This window comes from Brachyistius frenatus, unplaced genomic scaffold (assembly GCF_029030835.1).
Source record: "Brachyistius frenatus isolate BFR_SWC_R1_liver_20210118 unplaced genomic scaffold, ASM2903083v1 Contig_33, whole genome shotgun sequence".
In the NCBI taxonomy this organism is placed as follows: Eukaryota; Metazoa; Chordata; class Actinopteri; family Embiotocidae; genus Brachyistius; species Brachyistius frenatus.
Window position 1 is genome coordinate 273,034 of NW_027210632.1, and position 25,526 is coordinate 298,559.

General features: G+C 42.8%; 1 long non-coding RNA gene across 2 annotated transcripts; it reads right to left on the reverse strand.

Annotated features, from left to right (window-relative positions):
- LOC138621892 (uncharacterized) lies at positions 1 to 24,135 on the reverse strand. Of its 2 annotated transcripts, XR_011310971.1 has the most exons (4): positions 24,021 to 24,135; positions 23,715 to 23,820; positions 18,911 to 18,975; positions 1 to 38 (listed from the first exon to the last, which is right to left on the reverse strand). It is a non-coding gene; the product is annotated as an uncharacterized lncRNA (long non-coding RNA). The 2 variants fall into 2 exon arrangements; XR_011310970.1 differs by lacking the exon at positions 24,021 to 24,135 and having other exon boundaries at positions 23,715 to 23,967.
- Positions 24,136 to 25,526: the final 1,391 nt, after the last annotated feature.

A 25,526-nucleotide genomic window follows, 5' to 3' on the forward strand; every position in this document is an offset into this window, starting at 1 on the left:
CCATCGGAAGCTGCACGCAGTATGTCCACATATCCTCTCTGTAGAGAAGGGCAGAGAAGGAGCTCGGATTCAGTCACACAGCTCTGCACTCCCTGCAAGGAGTAGGCGGGCACCACCAACGAGAGACCCATTCAGAGTCCCAGAAAGTACCAGCCTCCCTGTCTGCATCAACGCCTTTTCCTGCAACGTCCATCTGCCCCTCTCTGTCTGGGATTTACCCTGACAAACTGGTCACCTTAACCCCTAAACCCAGTCGGGAAGCCTAACCGGTGAGCTCCCTAACCTCAGCTAACTGCTTTCTAATATTTACAAACCAGCTCCTCTCGCTCTCTCCCCTGCCTGCCACCTCCTCCTCTGAGACTGTCAGGGGCCCCGCCACAATGGGGAGGCCATGTGGGTTTCCCATGGAGTCGCGTGTTCCTCCCGTCTGGCAGTTAACAAGGCTTTGAATGAGGAATGTTAGCAAACAGAGCTGCCGAATGTCGGATGAATGCTAAGCCAGGCAGCCAGTCAGATCGCAGCACTGGCCCAGGCATATGAATAATGCAGAAGAGGAGGCAGGGAGGAGAGGACGCAAGGCTCCGCCTCCCTTTGCCCCATTCCCAACTCCAGCCGCCGCGCCCCTCCTTCTTTTCCCCGCTCCAAACTCAAATGCCTTCACAGGCGCAAGAGAGCAGAGAAGGAGGATGAGAAGGGGAGGGGGGGGGGGTGTTCAAAATATCTGCTGCTACTCACTCATGCAATAATAATAATAATAAAAAAAAAAAAAAAGTCCTGCAAGTGGAGAATGGTTACACATGTGCACACACATGTAATTACTACAAATCAGGTCTCGAAACATGCCACTTTCCCCTGTTGTTGGGAACTATCTCACTCTTTTTTTTTTTTGGCTTTTTGTGTCTTTTGTTTGGAATTGGCACCTGTCCCAGAAAAAGCCCCTTTGCTGCTCCGCCCTCCTGCTCCCCTTTCACTGGAGACTGCCCACCAGAGAGAGAGAGAGAGAGAGAGAGAGAGAGAGAGAGGGAGGGAGAGAGAGAGAGAGAGAGAGAGAGAGAGAGAGAGAGAGAGAGAGAGAGAGAGAGAGAGAGAGAGAGAGAGGGAGAGAGAGGGAGAGAGAGAGAGGGAGAGAGAGGGAGAGAGAGTGAGGAAGAGAGGGTGGGGCATAAAACCCAAAAGAGGGACAGGTTTAGAGATGGAAAGGGTTAGGAAGGTGGAGGGCAAAGGCGATAAGATCACAGGGAAATGCGTGAGAAACGATCAGCTGAATTCAAGAGATGCATGCACAGGTAACAACATGAAATCAAGCAGCTGCTCATGCTGAGAACAAATCGCCACCTTAGTCTTCGGCTTCAGGGAGGACTCACAAGAAAAAGGGAAGCGTGGCAAGCGGTCAAGTAACAAAGTCAAAGAGACCTTTGGCTTGAGCAAAGAGCAAAACCACCGATCCAGCCCAGTCCCGGTTTCTCTACGTGGATGAAGTGAGGTCTGACTAAATGCACATGTAAAAAAATAAATAATAATAAAAAAATAAAAAAACAGGGGGGGGGCCGGCAAAAAACGTCTTCACGAATGGCCAGGCAGCCATGTCGAAAGAGGGAGTGAAGCAAAAGCCACTTGTTGCATGATATTGAGGAACAAATCTTGCAGCCAGAAGTGAGAGCAGGCAGAGGGTTAAAATCCTGGGACTGGGAGTAGTAAAAAATCCCTCCCTCTTTTGGCAGAGAGTAGCTGAAGGGGAGGGCCCGCCTGTAGAAATAGCAGCAGAGCGTTTTTCCCCTCTTTTTTTTTTTTTTTTTTTTTTTTTCTCAAAGCTGCAGAGTCCTAGTCTACCCTCTTGCATGTGGCCAGGACCCAGGGAGAGAGGAGGAGGAGGAGGAGGAGGAGGAGGAGAGCGATGGATAGAAAAAGAAGCGAGAGGGAGGGGATGGGATGGGATGGGATGGGAGGGGGTGAGGGAGGGAGAGGAGACGAGCTGTGAGTGGAGGAGAGGGAGCTCAGCTGATGATGAAACAGGGGACGTGTGGGAGTGCGTGTGCACTACGCGTTTCCATCACTGGCCCGGTGTGACGTGCGCGCTCATGAGGCCTGGGAGGGCGGCGGAGCGGGGCTGGAGGGGGAGAGGGGGGTGGGAGGATGGGTGTGTGTGTGTGTGTGGGGGGGGTGCACGGTGCACTGGAGGAGGAGAGTCACAGCAAAGACACACAGTCACAAATGATCACAGAACTCCGGGACAACTTGCAACTTTGCGATTAGAGGGAAAGATTGAGTTGCTGCTGCTGTTTGAATGTCAGCCGTTTGTCTTTGACCTACATGTCCTCTATCAGATAACTAACTTCCAGGCGGCGGGGAAAGCAAATGGCGTTCCCCTTAACAAAAGGCCACAAAGAGAGCCAGGTGTGCGATCAGGGATGGATGTCGTTTTCGGCCTCCTCCCCCCCCCCCCCCCCCCATCGCCAACATGATAATGCTCTGAAAAGCTACAGACCGCATTGGCATGCGATCAAAGCCAGATAAGCACCTGGGTGCGACCGCCCCGCCACGATTGCAACAGTGAACCCTGCTGTAAAATCCTGTAATATTTACCGCAGTGCGCCCGCCGTGCACCTTTACTAGGCCACGAGTTGCAGCACGGGCTGCGGCCCCGGCGGTGCGAACCAGGAGAGCAGAAATGTCGGGCAGGGACCGAACGATAAAATGGACTCTGGTGATGACTCCGCTCGTGTCCCGCACCCTCCTTCCCCCTCCGCCTCCCCTTCAGTGTCCAGCCTATTCTGTCTCCCACCCTTTTTTGTCCTTTCAGTAGCACTGTTATAGCCTACAGTAATAAACAGCTCGGCTCTGAGCAGCTAGTGTTCATTTAAGCATGCATGAAGGATTTTTTTTTTTTTGTGCGTGTGTGTGTGTGTGGGTGCCCGACACCACCTGTGCTGTCTTTCTCTCTCTCTCCCCGTCGCAAGCACACCTACCAACCCCTGCATCAGCACGCTGAAGGTTATTAACACCCGTGCGGTTTTCGAGTCGACTTCCCTCCCCGAAAACTTTACTCCGTCGCCAAAACGGTGTAACGCCCCGTAGCTGTTTGTAACAGATTCCCCCAGAGTTAAAAACAAAACAAAACAAAAAACAACAACTTCCTCTCTTTTGGATGCCTTTCCCTCCCTCCCTCCCCTTCAGTCCTCTCTTTCCCCAAAAGAGACCCAGAACTCAGCACAGGCACATTTTTTTCCCCTCTTTCCTCCTCAAAGTAGCAGCCTTACAAAGGAGAGGAAGAAAAAGGGAAAATTGTCCAACAAAACGACAGATCTCACATCACGGAGCAGAGCTAGCCGGTCTCGAATTCAGTATAAAGGCTCTACGGAGGACTCGCACGAATTTGAACAAATGAAAGGTGGGAAATCCTCCGTTGTATCCACTTAACTGTTTTCTCATATGTGTGTGTGTTTTTTTTTTTTTTTACTGGGGCGATGAAGAACAGAGCGAGAACGAATAACTGAACAGCAAACTAATATGGCCGCTTGCTTCGTTGCAGTGTCTCCTACCTCCTCACTCTTAGTCTTGGAGGCTGAAAGAAAAGGCGTTACGCTGTTGTGCGTGTGTGTGTGTGTGTGTGTGTGTGTGTGTGTGTGTGTGTGTGTGTGTGTGTGTGTGTGTGTGTGTGTGTGTGTGTGTTTCTACCTCACAGGACGGACGTGGAGAGGGAGAGAGAGACAGCGAATGAGTGCACTTGTCTTGCCTAACAGTCCTCAGCTTTACACAGCCTCAAATCAAACTCGGCTTCCCCGTGTTCTTTGCACTGCCGCACCATCCGCATATCAAAAAAAAAAAAAACACACGATGCACGAAAAAATAAAAAAGGAGTGAGGCAGAAACCCAATTTCTGCTGCGGAGCATCCGGGGATTTCAATTTACCCCCGTGAGGAGAAAAACGGACCGAGCACCGAACAGCCATCACGCTGAACCCCGTGACGCCACATCTCGCCACGTCTTTGAACCAATTGCAATCGCTGCGAGCATGAAACTCCACCGCAAACTACGGGATGAACACAGACCAAACAACAGTGTAAACAAACGCCTGTTTCATCCGCACTGTTGAAGGAGCTCCACAGCTCCAAGTCATCTCTCTCAGACACTGTTGCTGCGAGTCAGTTGTTTACCATCTAACATGTGGCAGGAATTCAAAAAACTTGGCAGAGGCTGTTGCACCGTACGTCGTGGAGAGTTCATTTGAGGATACGGCTCTGGTTTTGGCTCGGCTGCCAACTTCTGACACTGTAGCCCTCTGCGCGGCCTCACCCCTGCAGGAGCGGCCTGCGTAATGCTGCCATTGATGAAACTCCAAAATTAACAATCCCGTTTATGACACCTCCATGAGTCTACAACCACATTTTTATTATCAAACCCTTCTCTCACCTGCAGGTTAAAACCGAGCGGTGCGCTGCAGTAACGAAGTGTCAGCGATGCGATGGCATTTTTCATTGTTGAGATTTGACACACGAGCAAATCATAATTTTAAAGCTCTGCGTAGTTCAGGTGAAGCGCGGCGGGTGAAGAAGGACGAGAAGCCGCACGATGGTTCACGATCTGCACAAATCGAACCCGCGCCAAGGAGAATCGAAGAGACAAAAACGACGTCAGACAAACGCTGCCGCGGTAAACGTGTCACTGGCGCACAACTCGTGTCGCACAGTGGCAACGCAGCATTGAATGTCAAAATGAGTCCAACTGAGCGGTAACTCACTCATGAGCTCAAACAATGGATCTGTTGACTGCGGTCTTATCAGACTCCGAGTGCCTCCACATCTTTATGAATCGTCCCATAAACACTCCAAACACCAATTAACATGCTCTTTTCACATACACACTGCTTTGGGCTGCGCAGACCTGCGTGGTGCACGCAACACACACACACACACACACACACACACACACACACACACACACACACACACACACACACACACACACACACACACACACACACACACACACACACACACACACACACAGTGAAAATAACGGAAGACACGATATTTGTAATACTCGTTGGCAAAAGAATATACAGTACCATATGAATATAGACAAATCACATCATACATTGCCATGAAAAAGCAAACTATAGGAATTATAGCACAATGGCTATTGAACACAAACTAATTAGATGCAGAAGGAAAAATATATATATATATATATGTATAAATAAAAATTTATAATCAATTTCTTCATCAAAAATTTAATTTCTTCTAATATGTGCAGCTTTTACTTGTCAGTGAATAAAATGCAATTAAGTAGTAGAAGCCCATACGAATGCCGGTGAAGAGAGTTGGGACCCTCTCTGAACTGTCTACTTAGGCGAGTGTACGACTTATTGCATTGAAAATGCCAACGTTCAGGTCTGACGCGCATGTTCAAGAAGTTCTCCTGAACGGTATTTCAAGCCTCTAACTTTCAGCAATCTATACATTCACACACTGGCGAGCGCACACGCGCGCACACACACACACACACACACACACACACGCTTCCTCCTGTCTATGGTGACCGGTGCGGCGGGCCGGCTCCCTCTACAAGGTGGTCTGCTGAGGGGCCCCTCAGCAGCACGCGCCGCAACAACTTCTCTATTACAGCCGTGACCTCTGAGGTCAGCCTCTGAGGGGTTGTGAACAAAGGCCACGACCCCGGGGTCAGAAGTGTAACACCGGGGGCAGGCCGGGGCCCCACGGCAAAGGGAGCGTGCTGTTTGCTTTGAAAGGTAAGGATCACTAACACAGAGGCCTAATAAGGATTAAGGGGCCATCCCCTTTGGGATGTCACTCTGGGGCCTCATACATCAGTCTCTATTAACCTCCGTGACCCCCGGCGGCCATTATGTGGCCACGGGTCACACTTAACTCGTGCCGCAGAGCTGTATAACCTAATGTCGCATGAAACCCCGAACTTGAGTGCTGCTGATTACATGGACAAATTGTTTTAAGAGATAATCACCTTTGTCAAATAGGACTCGGGCCTCCTTTTAAGGAGTTTCCCTTGTTCAAGCTGCCTTCGGCTTCATGTGGCAGTGGGCAGATTTCAGTCCGAGGAAGGTAGTTCAAGGCAAAAAGCCGTTATTCGCCATCAGGTCGGCTGTCGCAGTAATAAAACAAAAAGCCTGACAGGTTTTACAAATAAATTAAACGAATATCTGAAAATCACAGGAAAGTTACAGAATTAAATTTACGCAAGGAGCCGGAGAGAGCTTGGCAAAACTTTGATAAAAGCAGGTGAGCAAGAACTGAGAGACCAGATCACAAAATGGAGGACAAGAGGAGACAAGATGGAGGCCCGAGTGATGCAGCCTCTCTACACTGCTTATAACGGGGCAAATCGCCATGAAAACGTCGTACATCGTACAACACATCTCTGGATGTAATACATTAAAAAAAAAACACGTCTTTTTTTAAACAAATGCCAGAACTGAAACTTCGCTCTCCATGATGAGGATATGAATTCCTTCAGTCACTTTGGGACCAGACAGATACAGAGGTTAACCCTGTGCAGTCCGTCAAGGACAATGAAGGAGGTGTGGAGATTTACACTCTGCTTTTTATCAAGCTCAATTTGTTCATGACATATTTAAAGATTTTTTGTTTTTGCCCCAGTGATGTTAGGGCAAAAAAAAGTATTTCGGTTGTTTCAAAGTTTATAATCTACATGAATTATAATCATTTCCTGCAGGAATGAGGAATCAACTTAAACTATTATCGCATTTCTTCTCTTAATATATTTGACATGGCGAATGTAAGCAAAAGCCATTTGGAAAAACAGGAAAAGAGAAAATAAATATATATATCATATACAAATAAAAAAAATCATCTTGATATGCATGATTATTATTAACAAACAATACAAATAAAAAAACACATTGTGAATAACTGGTAATATAATGGAAGCCAAAACATACAGAATTTGCTGCAATAAAAAAAGAGACAAATTCAATCAATTCATATTTTTTTTTCTGTACTGGAGACATTTTTATAAACTCTGAATGAATTCATGAATTAATTTAATAAACAACTTTCTTTCTTTTAGAAAAAAAAGCTAAATAATTAGATTCTTCTTTTAAATGTATTCTAACAAGATTAAACAAAATATAATTTTTTTCCCCCAAAAATACAGCTCCTGAATTAGGATTCTAAAAAGTTTCGGTGTATTTCAACCATTAAATTATGAATTTTGGTTTTCCTTCTTTCTGCTGGACAGAATTTTATAATAAATTAAATGTTGACCTTTTTCATAAATATATGGTAATATGGCAAAAGTTGAACAGGTGGGACACTTCTTTTCACCTCATCAGGAGTAATCGATATTCACAAATACTTTATTACTAATGCAAAAAATAAGGATAGGGCAATTTTATAAACTACTTGAAGTTTAGTTTCAGTTGAGACTTTAAAAATGAAAAATAAGTTATTATCAGAGTTTGTGCAATTAAAAAGTAAAGAGAGAGGGCTGCTATTCTGAATGTCCCAAAACCCTTCTGAACCTTTAAATCTCTATATAGACAGATACAATTCTTAAAATACAAATTATTTGTCAACGAAATAAGCCGCCAAAATCGTGAACAATACCATTTTAGTTTCAGACCTTTTAGACATTTTGAAAGTATGAAAAGAACGTCCTCTTTTTCAAAAACACATTACTGCAAATTGCTCGGAACTCATTTTGGGATATATGTTTTTCATTTTTTCAAATTTAAACTACAAGTATTAAATAGGTTTAGGCATAGGTACACATTTCTTTTTTTTCTTTACTTAATGAAAACGATTTTCAAAACTTTTATTATGTAAATATACAAAACAACTGACAGGAGCTCTAAAAAAAAGTTGTAGAAGCTTTCACAGGAAAAAAAAATAAATTCTGAAGTGATTTTTCGATCACAGTTCATTCTTATCAAGGGCACGAATTGAGCACTTTGATACAAACGTATTTCTGTGATAATCATTAAGCCACTCACCTCTGAAAAACCGAGCTTCTCCGTGTGCAGGGAGACTATGTGGCAGAGCAAAGGTTGGAAAAGAGGAGAGACGAAATGGACCTGCGCTCGCTCGTGACAAGTGTTTTAAACAGCTTTTAAAGCAGCAAAACAGACAATAAATCCAAAACAAGGAGCACTTTGACAGCTTCACAGCTCGTCCTTTTTTTTTTGCAACCCGTCTTCATTAACGTAAGGGCAGTGCTCTGGGAGACTCATCGTCCTACTTTCAGTTAACCATGAGACTCCCCTCTCTAGATCATTTTGCTACTGTCGGGTTTTATGAGAAAAGTTTTTGGTTTCTAATTTAGCTAACAGAATACATTTCCTATCTTGAGAACGTTAAAGAAAATTGAATTATAGAGATATTCAAGGAACAAAGAAATGTCACTAATCGTTGGCAAAAAGAGGCTGTTTTTTCCCGTAATTTGTAATAACTGTGTGGAGCATGGCAAAATTAAATTTACATCACAACTAATGCTGCAGTGTTTGCTGGCTTATTCAAGCTTGCATTAAATCGATTTTCACTGTGAGCTATTAAAACAGTCTGCAATGCTAAATGACACAGGAGAAATACTCTGAATGCACAGCAAAGTGCTCTCAAGGCTACAACGTGTCATTTTTGTACGCAGCGCTCCTCAGAAATAATTCAATGTCTAAACAAAGACAGATTACAAAGAGGCAGACAGGCAAAAAAAATTAATGAAAACTATATTTTCAGATGGATTTTTTTTTAAGCTTGGAAACATACCCTTCTTCTCCCCTCCTCCCAATACAAAAACACACACACATACACCTCTCCTGATTCGGAGCTACTTACTGCTCATATTTCAGGGTCCATCGCGCATTAATAAATGATTATATTTGCAGCTCTGATCGAACATCAGCCTACATGCAGGTCTCTGACATTCTCAGGGAGTGGTACCACCTCTTAAAGCATTCGGACCTGCTGTTGGTTCTGGTTTGATGCCACGTCACAGAGCCACTGCAGCCTGGATGGGCCTGCGTGACCTAGCTCGGCCCAGATAGGAGCCCTTCGCGCCCCAGCCCCCATCAGGACCGTACGCCCACGTTTCATAGGTGGTGTGTGTGTGTGTGTGTTTGTGCGCGCAGGGAGGGGCGATATGAAGCCATGTTTTATATTAACTGCACCCTCTCTGGCCTTCCTGAGATTTCCTCCATGTTCCTCCTCTTCTTCTTCTTTCAAAAAAAAATCAGACACTCGTTCGACTGACTGGCAGCAATTCAGTCGCATCACATGCAGCTGACTGAAGGCTCCAAATAAGAGTGTTTGTTTGATTTTATATCGAGCAGGAGTCTGCACGCACATGGTCCAGCGTCTCTCACGCACACGCACACGCACACGCACACACACACACACACACACACACACACACACACACACACACGTCTGGAGTTGTCTGGGATACACAAGTTAGCACAAAGTAAGAACATTAGAAACATTATGTATTTATGAGAGCAGCAAATTCACCTGTTTCTGAATTTAGAGGATAATTTGTATGTTTTGTTTTAATTGCTGGTTCATTCAGGTTAATGAGAGAACTATTACAGACTGAAAATGAGTGAGTTTGTGTGTGTGTGCGTGTGAGACTTAATGATCGACTCAAGGGCAACCATAGAGTATGTTAAAATTGAAAATGTAAAAGTGCTAATAGGTCGGAGCGTCTTTTAACTGCTGCAGCCGTAAAGTCTTGATGCTAGTGATTTATCTGTAATTGGATTTTACAGAGGGGTTTCCCTGTGGGAGTCGACGGTCTCATTTCTGAACTGTCCCTGCAACTTTATGCGAAATGTAAAGACGAACGAGAAAAGTAAACAGAAAACCTAATTAGACTAAAAACCATCCGACCGATTTGACCTGCACAATTATTGTTTTGTAAATCCAAAGGAAAATAACCATCTGCATATTTTGACATATATTTCATGAGAAAACACTTCTGTGGGCTCCTCTTCATGGCTGACCTCAATAGTGACCTCAAATCATTGTCTTCTAACAATGTTTAGCATTCATTTTACTTTGGCAAAGTTATGCCTGAACATTTTACAGAATTATCAGAGCATTTAAACTATCTACAAACATTATACTGAGGTTATAGAGATATGTATGTCATAGTTTTTTATTTATTTTTTATATATATTTTCTGACAAGAAATGTCCAGCAACATAACACATAAATCATTATTAAACCACTGGCCGCTGCTTTAAATCAGGTGTTGTTTTTCCTCAAACTATTGACTCACTGTGGTGTCTACTGCAGTGTGCAATCTAGTGAGAAGGGAAAAGAGACGCTGGCTCTCAGGGGTTAAGATGCTAGCAGTCATGTGCCTGTCGGCTGCAACAAAAGCCTGCCTATGTAGGGTGCATACAGATGGAGTGAGCTCCTTTGTGTGCAGCGTTTCACACGTCGCAGCCTCGGAGCTGCCAGGTCTGGCTCCCTGGGCCTGGCTACAGGCCTGGCTAGCAGCTTGTAGCACCTGACGGTGGGCTCTCACTTTGCTTTTCTTTGCCTGAGACCCAAGTGCGGTGAGTTTTCAGAGATAATGGAACAGAAGTCCAAATAGTGGGTCACACGGCTCAACACAAACAATCGCAACAAAATACAGCACAGCAGAGCGCAGCGCTGTAGTCAGGCAGGTTCAGATCAGCACGACACGAGCATTGTAAGCGTGGCTCCCACTCAGGTCCGCCACGAAATATTTGACTTCAACCTCCTCTGCTGTCTGTCAAACGGCCCTGTAAAATAGCCTCCACGACTGTTCGTAATGTGCTGATATAAATACAAGCAGCGCGTGTTCTAATCAGGTGTACAGTTCTGTATAATGTGGACATAACGTTACATCCTGCGTCCGTGTATGCCCGTATATCTCCTGCTGTATTTATGCTCTATGTGCCAAGTCAATAAGGGAAGTTGCTTATAGTGTTCATTTCAGCACACGCTGTCATTGTGAACTAGATCATGTCTGGAACAAGACAAAATATTCATCTATCCTCAACATTGGAAAAATAATCTCTTTCTATATATATTGCGTGTGCAGAACATTCATATACTATTCATGTTCTACACATTGTTCGCATAAACTACAAATGTGATATTTGTCTTTCTTAAGCTTTGCGACTGATTTAACATTTACAGTCAAAACGCGTGTTGCTTCTTTTACTGTTGAAGAATAAAGAAACCCAGATTCTAATATCAACGCAAGCACAGACTAAATTATACAACTCAAATACGGTGCTGCTCCATGGTCCTATCCCCATATTTAAATTACACATACACTTGATCTTGAACAGGGCATTACGAGTCACTCTGCATTATACAGGGCAATGTCACCTTGGTAAATACCAATGAAGGGTCACGTGGTTTGTAAGGTTATTACATTTCTATAAAACTGCACTGTATATATATAAATATATATGTATATATATATCACTATATATAAAAAGTGATCAGAGGCTAAGTGGGACTTGATACTGATACATTCCTCACAATTATGAAAATGGAGGTGTACACTAGGTAGCTCTTCACAATATGTAAAGTCTGACACTAAAGTAGATTCACTCAGGTGGGTGAGCAGCTGTGGATGTTGCTGCCTTGCCTGAGGACCCCTCAGCAGCACACCATGGCTGTTAGGAGGGATGGAGACTTTGACTTTTTAAATGCAGGACACTATCTGTGAGCACTGCGACACCCTGCTGCCCTGACTGCACTTAAAACCCACAGACAGTGGATGCAAATTCTGCGGTGGACCGGCATTATCCTATTATTTCAAGTGCATACTCCACTCCTCGCACTACCTCGCACTAAGATAACATTGTTTTTTTTGTTGTTTTTTTTTTAAAGTATATATGAGCATGTAGTCAGTACAAAAATACATGTTCACTGTGCTGTTGACTCTGGATTGTGAAAACCCCAAAGCGACAGAGGCTACACAAAATAGCACCATAAAAAGTCCTTTCTGCTATCCTTCCAAAAATCACAATAAATTTTTAATGAGACGATGCTGTCTCTCCATATATTCCCCTCGAATAGGTTTACTGGCACAGAAACACCAGTTTTACAATGTTAGGACCGGGACTGGGTTTAATGGTTTTGTAACCAGCACCTCCATATAAATTAGGAAGCAACTATTTTACTTGGACAAATGAAAACATTTTAATGTGACACATTCAAAGCATTTAATAAATGCATTTATATGACTAATCACATGTATAAGAGAGAGAATTAGTATCTGCAATGTTAGCAAAGCTAGAACTCAGACCTGACACGTTCATGCAAAAGTTTTTTGATAGTTTCTAAGGACTTTTTTGTATAATGTGACACGTTCCCAGACAAGAGAAGTAACAAACCAAGAGCCCTCCGAACAAAGTGTTACTTTATCTCTTTAGAAATGACACAATGGTCATTTATGCTGCCGTCGCACTTGCAGTGAAGCTGCTGAGGTGCAATTAGCTCCCACATATCATCGTATTCTTCCACACCATGTTACAAATTTTTATTAAGACTATAAATACTCCAGGACCAGGAAATTAAACTCTGCAGGCCTGTAGACACAAATGTGCCTGTGTGTGTGTGTGTGTGTGTGTGTGTGTGTGTGTGTGTGTGTGTGTGTGTGTGTGTGTGTGTGTGTGTGTGTGTGTGTGTGTGTGTGTGTGAAAGACGGCCTCTGCTCTTTTTTTCTCTTTAAACACACAAAACAAACCCCCTCTGTCACTCAAACAAGCTGCAGCGATAAGTTGTATGTTAATTAAACTTTTGTCCATACAGCCTGGAGAGTATTAGCCTCTATTTTCTGACCCTGCACCCTGCTGTCCCCAATCATGTCCCAAAGCAGACAGGCACATGTGTGTACATCACATGCTTGAGTTACATACTACCAGGACGAGCCGGCCGGGTGCCTGACAACCATGGCGATGGAGGAGACGGGAGGGAGGGAGGAGAGAAAAAATTTACCCTCCCGTGTTAGTTTTCTGCCAGGGAGTCCCTATTGACCTGTTAAACCTTTGTGACTGGAACAAATGCAAATGGCGCTGACTTGTTCACACAAAATACTAAAGGCCCATTCAAATGAGGCCCCGGGCCACAATGCAGCAGTGGCCGAGCGCTCTGTGGAGGCAGCCCCCAGTCTGAGAGAGAGAGAGAGAGAGAGAGAGAGAGAGAGAGAGAGAGAGAGAGAGAGAGAGAGAGAGAGAGAGAGAGAGAGAGAGAGAGAGAGAGAGAGAGAGAGATTCTTTCTTCCACTGCACAGTTCATTCAGGTTGTCTGGTGGAGAGCAATCATCCACTCTGATTACTGCTCCTCCATGAACACACACACACACACACACACACACACACACACACACACACACACACACACACACACACACACACACACACACACACACACACACACACACACACACACACACAAAGATAAAGTTACCTTACACCTCTCCTGTAATTCTGTCCTGACTGAATCACAAACAGTGCCACACTGCCCTGAACTTTACCCCATAATTACCTTCTATGTAATACTTTGCAATTGGACTCCAGTGGACCTGAACTGCGCCTGTTATCAAGTATGATACCAGTCATGCTCAGTAATCACTTACTGCTTAATTTACTATGACTTTTGCAAAGACAGTCAGTGTGTCCCCGTGACTAATATCATATCCTACTTTTTAATTCTGTCCATTGGGTATAGAATAGGAGATGAGAGCAGGGATCGATTGGGAAAGAGAGAGGCGACGGGTAGGAATAGAAAAGAATAAATAATGAATAAATAACAAAATGAAATGGCAGCTTCCCTGTAGGATTAATTATTTGATGATTTCTAATACATGTGAAACAAAGCACTCCATTAGTGATAGTAATAATGAGTCTATCCTTAGTATTAATGCACATCAAAAATGAAAATATGAGTAACATATTTACAGGTGACAGCGATGGAAAAGCGCCAGACAACCCAACTGAGGTTTTGCATAATCAAGAGTATGAACTCCTCAAACTGAGATATGAGATTTGTATGAGTCAACCCACACTGGGTTGACTGGGTTACAAAAAGAAAATTCTTCTGCAAGTAAACGTGCTGATGCTAAAAATGAACGCAGCCAAAGCACCACGGGAGACATTAGAATTATTGTAAAAGACAATAGACTTTAGGTTCTGCAAATAACTATTATTTTCATTATGTGTTAAACTATTAATTATTCTCTATTTGGGCTTTAAAATGTCAGAAAATGGTAAAAAAAAAAAAAAAAAAAAGTTTCCCAGTGTTCATAAAGCCCAAAGTGCAGCCTAAAATGTCTTGTTTTCTCCCAAACAACAGTCAACAACCAAAATAAATTCTGTTTATTATCATGGATGACTAAAGGAACCAGAAAATATTCACATTTGAGAAGCCACAATCAGACAATTTTTGCATTTCTTTCTTCAAAAAAAGATTGTCAGGAATGATAAAATCAATTAGCAAAATTGCTTTTCATTTGAACAACGAATCAATTACTGATTGCTGTAGCACTACTATGTTTAAGTCTTTCAATAATGCAGCATACAGTATGTAACTTGTGTGTCTGTTACATTTAATCTATGTTTGTTTCTCGTGCCTACGTCTCTCTCTGTTTGAACAAAGAAGTAAAAAGCCAAATAAAGCGCCTTTAAAGGAAATATGACACTTTTATTTGGTCAGAGTCTCAGCTCAATGCTCCACTGGCTATAAATGTGACACATGGACACTGTTTTCTTTATTTGATACCGAAACAATAAACCTTTTTTAACAGAAAAGAGCACGTTAGGTTGTTGGAAGTCAAGCGGCGCTTCCTTGTTCCATCCCTTCTCTCCAAATGGGAGATTAGTTGCAGCCTAAGGACGACTCTCAGCAGCACATCTGGACAACACCTGATCTGAGGGAAGCTGCCCACTGGACCTCCACTAAACTAGATCTATCAAATTAAAGGTTTTATTCCAAAGAAGGGATGTAGTGGGAAGTAGATCGACACGCTGCAACTCACTGTGTCCATCTTCTCAATGTAACACACTGTGCATGAGCAGAAACTAAATTCGCTGTATTAAACGGATGCAGAAAATACAAAATTTGAGTTTTCTGATATTTAGTTGCAGCCTTCTCATTTCACATAATTAACACCTCTTAAAACACAGTGTCTCTTTCTGTGACTCACTTGCCTCTAAACTGTTTCCTTTGTTATTGGCTTCATGGTTTTTAGAAATTACAGCTTTTGTCTGAATTCAACTGATGATTACATTTTATTTCAAAATAGCGATGTTCATATTTGGATAATTTATTTAATATTGTAGATCGGTGGGAAGACACTCTCTGAAGTACTAAAGTCAGCCGACGTTATATGTCCTAAAGTATGTGTGTAAAAAGAGATTAGAAATCCACTTAAATGTCACAATTATTTGATAAATATGTGTCAAATTCTCACTTAAATGTGTAAATATTCAGCTGAGATCTGGTTGCCATGCTGCATATGGAGTGACACCTGCAGAGGTCACACATGAGCTAAAACTGTGCAGGCAGGAGGGCAGAGGAAGTGTAGAGGGAAGAGAAACGCCACAGAGAGAGACAGACAGATGACGGAGCAGACTTTACTCTAACGCCCTTCGCAAACACTTTGTACTGTCTCTTTAAGTTTGTTCCGTGGGCCTGAGAACAACAAGCGCTCCACGTTAGATAACTATCCATTTCTCATTTAAAGTCATTACTTTTCTCATTCCTGCTTTATTTGTATATTATTTTACTCTACCGAAATACATCTTTTTCATTCTTCTGCACATACATGTACGTCAGAGTTGAGGATTTACATCCAAGACAATGTTGCTGACAAAATGCAGCCGGATGCATCGGTACATTTTTAACTACCAAACACGACAAGCCGGTAGATCGAGTGCCACGTGGATCGGCTACAACATTAAAACTGTGCGTCAATCAATAATTCCCATTATTTAGCTCATAATTTAACAGAAGAGGATGATTATGAGTACGAGTACTTCGTCTGTGGAGTATTTGCTGCTAACTCATTTTCACTTTGACAGACAAGTTCAAATTTTCAGCAAAAACTTCCACAAAGGAAAGAATAGACGGGCTAACTCGCACTAGCCCAAAGTCAAATCCTAACTTTACACATCACAGGAAAACGACACAGGTCTGCGCGACAAGTCTGCCACAGCAAAATAAAACTTCTGTCCCACTCCATCAGTCAAAAGCACATCCAAGCGGCCAAGCATTGTTCAAAACCGCAGAGCGTTATTTCATCTTCTAGTGAAGCTCCTAATGTTTCCAAACACACTAAATATGTCATGTTGAATTATGGGGAAATGGTATAAACTGATGTGAGAGGCATGCAAATTTTTTTCCATTTTATGAAATGGTGGGGCCACAAAAGGACTGCACTTTACGGTTGGACAGTTCTGGCTCATGTAAAGAATCCTGCATGTATTCGACAATGTCAGATGTGAGGAGGATGTTGTTTTCTCACTTGAAAACAAGACTCAGACGAACATCAAGTTTGGAGTGGTTTAAATAAACTCTGTGAACTTTTCTGAGCCTGATATTGATCTTATGGCACTGGAATTACACTGCACCAGCAAACCCCACCCACCCGGGCCTCCATGCAAGTTAAAACAAACATGAGAAACTAGTGGCAAACAGGATTTCACGGAGGCCAGGGATACTGTAGGCCGGGTTTTCCCTGCCATTATAAATCTTAGGCGCAGCACCCAAGCCATTTTGGGCACCACCTAAGCCGAATCATTGTGGACAGCATCAAAACTACCGAAATGACTTGTCCACATCTCATGCTTGTTTCCCTGTCAACTTCTTTAGGCTTTTCAGGTGTTATTTAGTTATGATCTAATCAAGCTGTTCCAAATCTTTGGAAAATATTTACACTGATATGGTCATAATAATGGTCAAAAACGATGTGAGCATATTTTTTATTGAGAAATGTCAAATTTGTTTGGCAAAGGATCTGAAAAACTCCCACCAAAGTGATGCACCAGTCTTCTACAAACTTAGGGAAAACACTGCTGTGCGGCGCTAGATATTCAAGCGCGCTTGTGTTTTTGTGAAGAAAGTGGTTCATGTTTCCTTTCAAGTTTATGCACATTAATTTCACACTCTAAAAAAAGAAGTCATGAATCTTCTCTTTAATTTCTATTTCAGCACTTCAAGCCTGAGAAAACTATATCTGTTGTTATCCAGCAAAGAATCCCTAATTCCCTGCACTCAAAACCACATTTTCAAACATCAATTCCATGACAATGACATAATGCTCTGATTCACGAGGAGTCAAAAATATAACGTTGTTAGGATCAACTTCATGGGAGAAAATAAAAATCATAATTTATCCTGCACCGTGTTTATTTAGTCCCAGAGAGCCTCCTAACATAAAGTCTACAATGATCCAATCCCCGTCAACTCTTCCACATAGATAACTAAAGGCAGGCACCTCTCGCCGTCGCGGTGAGAGTCAGAGTGCTGCATTGCCGGACAAACGCTGGCTTGTCGCTCAACTCTGATTCTGCTTATTTATAGTCTAATAAAAAATATACTCAGCCGCACCGAAACATTAGACGGTCAGCCTGAGCATTAATTACCATTTTCATACCACTTTAGTTTCTAAAGTGATGAGGGTTAGACGAATGCTCAGAGTGTGACTACATTTTACTTAAAGACAATCCTTTTAAGAAATACTTTTTATTTCCTAGATATCAAATTTTACTTTCCATTCATTCTACAATCTTTATATGTCCTTGTTGGTCCCTTTTACATTAAAACTGCATTTTTTTTTTTTTTAAAGAGATGCCACACTAAGAGAGAAGCATTAGAAGCCAAATAGTTTTGAATTGATGCATTATATATAGGATATGGTTTGTAATTAGAAAATAATAATACATGCAGTTTAAAAAAAAAAAAAAAATTGGAGGGCATAAGGCTGAGTAATACATTAGCTTTGAGTCCTTTGCCCTTGAAGCAATCCAAAAATCTCACTGTATTCAATTAAGTAAAAGTGTGACAAAATATATTACATGGAAATTCTCAGCAACACTAAATCTTGTTTTTTGAGTTCCCACGTTAGGGGTGTGCCAGAACTTATTGTTCACGATGATATCAGCGAGCTTATCACAATTATTACATGATTGTAATTATCTAATTTGACTGCAATCTTTTTGCATATTCATTAGAATCATTGCTAGACAGCTGGATGAAACTAACAGAAATGTAAAATCTCCATCACATTGCTTTCCCTCTTTTAATGACATCATCTCATTGCGCCCCTTTTACTGCTGGTTTAATGGCCCTTGAGTGGAGAATTAGCGCCACCTTGGTATAATGTCTATTTGGTTTATCAGTGTCTGTCACTGTCAGTAATTCAAAACATTTTAGTAATAGTTTGGTATTTAAGCTGTTATTTATGCCATTAGGTGTAATTAAAAACAAACAGAATATATATTTTTTTGATGTATGTTTCTATGTTCAATGCCAAGAACTGGCTCCTCTTCTTCATTAATATACATTCATAAACTATCAGGCTTATGCTATGATGGCGTCAATGATACAATTGTCAACACAAATGTCATGATCATCAGACCCCCAAATGTTGGTATAATTTTTTAGATGATATTAAAAAAAAAAAAAAATCCTATCGATGTAATGGCAATATTACGTTGTCATACCGTTATTACGGATGTTGGGAGCATAACTTACGCACAGCAACAACAAGCAGGGCTGAAAGCAGATACATTTTACACAGAATCAGAACCTCACTGAGTTCCTGTTGTTGTTTACAAACCTGTTGTTGTTTACAAACCGTCGCCTCCCCCCTCCCTCACACACACACACACACACACACACACACACACACACACACCCTCTGTGCTCACCTGCTGTGCAGCGTCCGAGGCCTCGTGGTTCCTCATCATCCTCCACACCGTCGGGATCCCCCGACCTGCGTCGAAAAACAAAAGAGACGGAGAAGAAGGCTCAAATCCCACGTCAACACCGTGGAGCGTCCCGCTCTGTTGTTTCAACCTGTGAGAAATGATGCGGAACCGCGATTGATGAAGACGTGTGCTGCGCCGTTCTGTTTGGCGGTGTTCTCTCACAGCGTGCCAGCAGCACGAGCACAGAACGGGACATTCCTCGTGAACACGTCTGTTACATGTCACTGCTGCTGAACTGCGACAATTTAGTCATTCTGTCCTTCAACCATACGTTTCGCTTTTCAAGAACACAGTTATTCGTGAGGCGTCATTTGAAGTCACATTGGTTAACATAATTTTTAATTTCAGGAAAACAGACACGCAGAGGACATTTGAGCTACAAATTAAATCCGCTGAATAGGGATAAAAGCTAATAATGGAGGGTGATACGTCCACTGAGGCTGTACGATAATATACAAATATTCAGGGGTTCATTTTCTGGCCGTTGCAGATCGGAACAACCACTGCAGGCCTGACGCTGCTTACGTTGCGTGTTGGGCTCAAAAGGAAACTGAGCAAAGCAGACGTTTCGCATGTTTCCTGAGTAAGTCGGCTCCTCTGCCATACTGATGCAAAGTTATATAAACTCACAACACATAAAGGCAAAGAATTCCATGAACAGCACAGCTCACTAAAAACCAAAGTGGATCTTCCCCACTGTTCCTCGCCAAACAAGTATCTGTGAATATTTCTGTCTCGCTGCAGCAGCAGTGTGTCCTTCAACATTCCTGCTGCAATCAAACGGTTAAAAACAGATTTTGCAAAAGCATGAAAGAGGCTGAGTAGGTGGTTTCAGTTGGAATATCTGGCGTTGTTTAATTCCTAAAAATCCCCCTTTTACTGCAAAATGAACACCAAACCTTGAAGATGAGATTATCTACAATTAGGGTTTAGGTCGTGCTGTTTCAACAGTTCTAACATTTGCCTTGGCCTGAATGTGGTTCTTCATGTCATTTAACAAGAAATAAGACTCTGCGACCTTCAAACTGAATTAATCCACAACATGTTTACTACCAAATAATTACTGCAGTTTTGGGATGATGAGTAACCTCCAATCAGCCATGTTCTTTGGGATTTGGGTTGCGACAGGAAATTCAAATTTGAGCTTTTATTTCCATATTATGACAGCTTTAGAGAATACAAAGGGTTTCAGAATGATCAACACCGGCCTTGATAAAGCCAGTTTGTGTGGGTGTTTTACAGTCTCCTTGCTTCGTAAGTACATAAAGCCTCGTTTTTTTTTTTTGCTATGTTAAAACCGAACCGGAAGAACCTGCAACTGCTCCCAACAGAGCTCTGCTTCATTTGCTTTCCCCACTCCAGCCCCCACCTCCTCCAATCTTCTCACAGGACTAGTGAACTCTCCATAAACCCAACGATTCGATTCCCCTCAGAACACTGCTGTATATCTCAGAAGAGCTACAGAAAAACAACAGTGTGAGAAAAAAAAAAAAAAAAAAAGCTGAAATAGACAAAAAGGTATAGAGCAGGAAATGAAGGAGAAAGGGCGAACAGGAGAACGAGAGAGAGAGAGAGAGAGAGAGAGAGAGAGAGAGAGAGAGAGAGAGAGAGAGAGAGAAGCAGGCCAGATTGCAGAGGGTTGAATCAATGCAGCGGCCTGGTCTCTTTTTTTTCCCCCTCTACTTTTTTTTATTTTTTTTTCTCTCTCTCTCTCTCTCTCTCTCTCTCTCTCTCTCTCTCGCTCTCGCTCTCTCTCTCTCTCTCTCTCAAATGATTCACAGTGGAAAGAAAAGGCCTTTTCCCTGTCCTCAGTTGAACTCCACATCAGCTTCCTGTTAGAAAGGCAAGGAGGAAACACCCAGAGCAAAACGCGCGTGCGCACATACACACACAAACACACACAGAGGAAGGCCTTCACTGGTGGATTCTTCGCTGCCAGAGAAATTAGGTCAAGCACTTAAATGCCCCGCACTGACATGCACCACCGAGATTTAAAATGTGAAGTGTTTGGTGGGGGGCGGGCGGCAGGCAAAAAGCATACCAGAGAAACAAATGTGCTGCAAACAAACGCCTGTTGCACTGAGAGATACACCACTTAGCAGCACACTGTACTGTCAAGCTCATGGTTGGCCACATTATTAATACCAAAGGAAACTGAACGAATCAGCGACAGACGCCCCACCTACGGTTAATACACCATCCATCTGTGCAGATTAGAACATGACAAGGTGGCTCAATCACACACACACACACACACACAAAAATTAAACAGGCAAAGAAAAACACCTTTCTAAATCCCCTCACAGGCAGAAACTAAAGCATTACGTGCATGCACTCTCAAAACGCCAGATGACCTGATTAGGGAGTGACAGCAGTGTCTGTGTGTCTCTACTACACAGCTGAGGGCAGAGCAGGACAACACAAACACGCCACACTGCAGCAGCAGCAGCAGCAGCCGTGCACGTCGAAAAATCCCCTTGCACCGCCAACCGCACCGCCTCCCGCCCTCTGACCTGAAATGCCCTTAAAGAAACAACACCATTCAAATCAACTATTCAAAGAGAGGCTGGATCGGCCCGATCTGGCCGTTTAGGGTTTCAATCAATTGCGTTGAGATATGAGAGGGCGGCAGGGAGTGTGGGAGGGGAGGACGGCGCTGTCCTGAAAGCAAATGAGAGGAAATTTCGGGTGAATCCAAGCCTCTTCTCCTTGCCATATTGGCCACTGCCAGTATGGCCAACAACGGGGCTCTGAGCTGGAGGGTGGCAGGGTAAATCGGAAGATAATCGCTCCAATATTCACACGGCGGCCATGTGCTTTCTGCTGTCCCACTGACTCAGAGGAGAAATGAGCCCCCAGTCCATTGTCTGAGGGCCACCTGTGTGTCTGCTCCATTTTCTCATAAAGGCACAATGGCATTTTCCTGTTTATAGCGAGGACTGTGCTTTATAAACATGCGGTATCAGTGTGCTAATACATCACATAAAAGAGCGCGTTTGCGGCCAAGCGCTGCGGCCAAAAGGTCATTCCGACCCCGTTCCTATTTCGGCGTCTTGACAGTTCTGTTCCTCGTACCAGTAGCAGGCTGAGAAAAGGAGACATGGAGAGAGTGTGGTAATGGCCATGTTTCTGTCAGCTAACATCTTTTCTTTGGGAAACACTGCTGCGTAGCGTGGACACTCCAGTATGAGCAGAATCTTAGCCGACCGGTCAACCAGGCAGCTCACACACCTACCCTCTCACACACACACACACACACACACACACACACAGCAAAATACATGCATGTATTCAGATGAGCTGAAAGTATTAAGGATTAAGATATCTTGATAAAATGTGGTGTACCAGTTTTAAACATTTCACTTGTGCCGAGTTTGAGTACCGATGAGCTGCGTGCTCTAAAGTACAAGTTATCTTTGGCTTGAACGAGATTCTAAGGCATGATCTAGAAGTAAACTAAAATAAAGAGTCGCAATATCTAAATATCAAAAATAATAAGGGGATACATTGAAATGTTCCCTAAAACTGGACATTCTCCATTTAAATTATTTTCCATACAGTACGACACAAAGTATGATTCTCTTGCAAGACAATCACCCTTCCACGACACTAAATGCACGGTTGCATTTTTATTTTTTTATTTTTTTTGCTTTAGTTGCTTGGAGCCGGAGGATGACCCAAATTGATTATCTTTCAGGACGATGCCTAATTTACTCAATTAACCATCTGTAGCCAGGACAAGAAAAGATGTAGGCGAAACAATGAACTCTATATGAACCTAAAAAGTTCTCATTTGCTCTGATCTCTCATGTGAATAATGTCCAACCTGATGAATATGCAGCAGCTCTTATTACTGTCCAAGCACACTCTCATATAATAACAAATAAATCCACATCAAATGCATCCTAATTTGAATATCTTACAGGAATTTCAGTTTCTATTTTTTTTTTTTTTGCGACGTTTTAGTTTTTCGAAGAAGCTCTGGTGCACACCTGAGAAGCCGGCCAGTGGCCACCACGCAGGCCTTTTAACCATTACAAATACATTCAGCTACTGCTGACTTAGAACCTCTCCGATTTCAATGAATTCATTTCTTCAAAAAACTATTCTGAGGCAAACCACAGTGACACATGAGGGGAAACCACACAGCTCCACCATATGTTGTCGTGTCTTACATACGCTGATTATCTCGGAGCGAGCGGCTCGGGAGGCTTTTCTAATTAAATGCACGTTTTATTGAAATCCGACAAATTGCTCACTTGGAGAGCGGCGATGTTTTCCGCTGGACTGACGCGCTTCGCCCGGCTGCCTATCTCCGTTTGCATCGGGGACAACAAAGGGGAAGATTATGCCTCTCTGCGAAGAGAAACTAGGGCACGAAAAGGCGACCTCTTTTCTTGTATTGCGAGGGCGCATTTTGCAGTCCGGCAACCATTTCACATTCACGTCAATGTCTGGAACTCGTTCTCAAATTTGCAGGCCGGTTATATAAAGCAATTACTCATATGAGAGAGCTTGTTTTCGGCACCCTTGAAAGTTCTCCCCAAGGACTGTGGATCGTTTCAGTCATAACAGTGTCAACATCCACGGACCCAGTCTGGTAGAAATACAACCGCTGCAGTGCAAACGCTGAGCAGCCTTTGCTTTTGTAGTCGGTCGTCGTTGTCATTTTTACGCACTTGACGCGAAATCGAACCTCTTAAAGTCACCTTAAAAATAGAAAGAGGTACATTTCAATACGCACCGATACGTCTCAAGTTCAAGTTGGACGGTCTCTTCCTCCGGGCTGTCGGGAGTCCGCGGGCTTTATATTTCCTGTAGCCCGCCGTGGCTCGTCTTCTGTTACGCGTCTGAACCCATAAACAACAGACAATAGAATTTAAAAAAAAAAAAAAAAAAAAGCGCAGGGTGAGGATATTTGAAGGTTGAGAATAGAGGAGTCTGGTATGTTAAGAGATGGTGTCCGGGAGCGACTACCGGGCCACGAAAGTGCTGCGCTTCCCCCCTCCTCTCCCCAACCCCCCCTCCGTTCTCTCCCCGCGTCTCTCGCCGGCCATCCAGCTCGGTTCAGTGGGGACACACGCAGGCTTGCAGACTGCGCCGTGCGTCCTGCGCCGCCGATGAACCAGATGCGTCAAGTTCAGCTGAGGTGAAACGCAGTTATACAACCAGCCCTGGTGTGCTGTAGGCTGCTTATTTAATGTCTCCGAATGCGAGGAAAAAAAAGAAAGAAAAAAAAAAGAGAAAAAGGGACATCACGCTGAAATATCTGCAAAAAAAAAAAAAAAAAAAAAAACCGAGGATTGTGTGGAGATGATTATTAAGGGCTGCCTCACTCCCTCCTCTCCCCCCCGCCCCCTCCGCCGATCTGAAAAGCACTATTTGCTTTTTGTGAACTTACTTGATGTTATGAAAAAGACATTCTTACTTTGTCTTTCACTTTTTATTAGGGCTGAAATTAGCCTAAATTACCGGCGCGAAATGATCAACTCCAGTATATTGTTTTATGGGAATATAAACAAAATAATAAATACACTGCTATCCTGTGATATTAAAATACCAGCACAACAAGGTCACAGTAAAGTCACGTCTTTGGCTCGTGCATAAAGTTGAGCTCAATCTAGCAACGTGCACAGAGCCAATTATTTTAGAAATAATAGGCTATTTTTTTTATTTTTTTTTAGCCCCCCACACACACACCAGTTACCTATTTATTAAACAGCAGCCTTCATGTGTGTATTTCAACAAGTAGCCTGGGAAGCGTCGTGCTAAGGAAAAATTACCAAGGAAAGCAAAAGAAAAGGATATTTAGATAAAGCTGAATTCTTTCTCTTTTTTTTTCCACGTCAGCTGATAATACACACTCGTATACTTAAACGATGCACTTCACACACCTGTTTCTCTGCGTTAATGAGCACGAGGCACTGTTCCCCTCTGCAGGTTAATGAAGGCCCGTACTCGTCCACTGCTGCGTCACAGGTGACTTGTAAACAAGCCCCGACTTGTTGAGTTTCTCCAATTTGCCTCGCCGACACTTTATGGATTAATCAGCTGTGGTGCAGATGAGACAAGTGTTACAGGACCAATCCGACGTTCAAAAATGTTTTCTTTTAATTTTTCAATGAACTCCCCACCCCCCCCCACCCCATGTTAAAAAGTTGGGATAATTTAGGGCTACACTTAATTTCTGGTTTATTTGAGCCTTAAATTAAGTGGGTGAATGCACCATGTTTGATGTATCAGGCTGGAATTGGATTTTGAACTTGGCAATGTTTTATTTATTTGAGAAATAAATTTAATTTCTATTTTGCCTGCAAGGGAATGAGCATATTAGAGTAGAATATAGAAGATTATTCTCCATTTAAGGGTTCAAACTAATATGTTTCTTATGCTTTAAAATGTTTATACTTTTAAGAACCCATACAAGTAGACATAGATCGATAGATGGCTATATAGACAGATACAGATAGACAGATACAGATAGACAGATAGATAGATAGATAGATAGATAGATAGATAGATAGATAGATAGATAGATAGATAGATAGATAGATAG